The sequence below is a fragment of the Chrysochloris asiatica genome, unplaced genomic scaffold, assembly GCF_000296735.1.
Source record: "Chrysochloris asiatica unplaced genomic scaffold, ChrAsi1.0 scaffold00441, whole genome shotgun sequence".
Classification (NCBI taxonomy): Eukaryota; Metazoa; Chordata; class Mammalia; order Afrosoricida; family Chrysochloridae; genus Chrysochloris; species Chrysochloris asiatica.
The window spans coordinates 1,188,634-1,190,134 of NW_006408959.1; positions in this window are offsets into that span (position 1 = coordinate 1,188,634).

Genomic DNA, 1,501 nt, shown 5'->3' on the forward strand with positions numbered 1-1,501 from the left:
GCTTGAACATCTGGAAGTTCTCTGTCAATGTATGATTGTAGCCGTTTCTGTATTACCTTTAGCAAAACTTTACTCACTTGAGATATCAAAGAGATTGTCCGACGATTTCCACATTCCGTTGGATCACCTCTCTTTGGAATGGGCACAAATATGGATCTCTTCCAATCATACCAGTCTTTTATTCAAATCTCTGCTAGGTGGACTAAAACCTTGAATCTTTCAGTTATCAGTAACATGTTAACTATTTGTACCACCTACCTACTCCTGTTTTGTCTAGCAGGTTTTCTGTTTTTTTTCCAGAAGTCTCCTTTCTAGGAAACCTGGAGTAGCACTATACAAAAAGCACTGGACTGCTAACAAGGTTGATGGTTCAAACCCACCAGTCACTCATTGGAAGTCCTATACGAGATTGTTATGAGTCAGAATGTGCTGAATGACACTCAACCACAATCACAGCCTACTCTTCACAATAGATACATAGCCTAATAAATGCAGAAATTTAGACACTAATAAAAGAGTAAAATGCAACAGAAATTATGTTTTTAAGATATTTTCTATGACTTTTCAAAGTTCTTTTTTTTTTTTTTCTTCTCAAACCCTCTTGGGAAGTGCTGCTGAAGGATATTTTTGATGAAATTCTCAGAAAAGCTATGACTCGTGTGACTCTCCTCTCTGTTTGATCGCTACCATATGACTGTTTCTCATTAGTCTTGTGGCCATTATTTAAGTGACTTCTCCTGAGATTTGAAGAGAAAATACCAATTTTTTTTTTCCCTGCCAGTACTTTATGGCACCTGAACTTCTCAGAAAATACTTAAAACCCTTCTGTGTGCTCCTCTCCTCCACAGGTACCCAAAAGCTATGCATCCAGATGGATTCAATATTCTTTAGTAGTCTGCATCTTTCCTACCACTTACATACTTTTCAAAACTTTTTGTTTCTCTGATTTCAGAGTTGTTATTTATTTATGTTTAAACTAACATTGCCTCTGCAAATTTACCTTACAAAAATATCTATTGCAATAGTCAATTCTAACTCATGGTTGCCTGCAGGACAGAGATTACAACTGTTCATAGATTTCCAAAGCTGCAATATTTTCTCATGCAAAGGGACTGGTAAGTAAACTTTCATTTAGAAACCAAGGTTTTGAAGCACTGCACTATAAGGCTCCTTTTACAAGAGTACAAATCTAACTCTTAGGAATGTTTTGCATAGTTCTATCTGTGCTCATTCAATCATCAGTTAGTAAGCATCCGTTAGTAAGCATCCCCTCTAGTCTAATCTGTGAACTAGAGATTAATGGGGATACTTAAAAGCTAAAAAGCAAGTCAGTTATAATCTGTAGATGACAAATGATCCCTCATTGGGGATTTTGAAAACACCACTTAAAGTTTCTCTGTGATGCGGATATATAAGATTGTGAGTTGCGGTGTGGTGTTTTTTCTCTCATTATAAACTCAATGAGTGATTCATTCAATTAAATGTAAATATTTTTCTACTA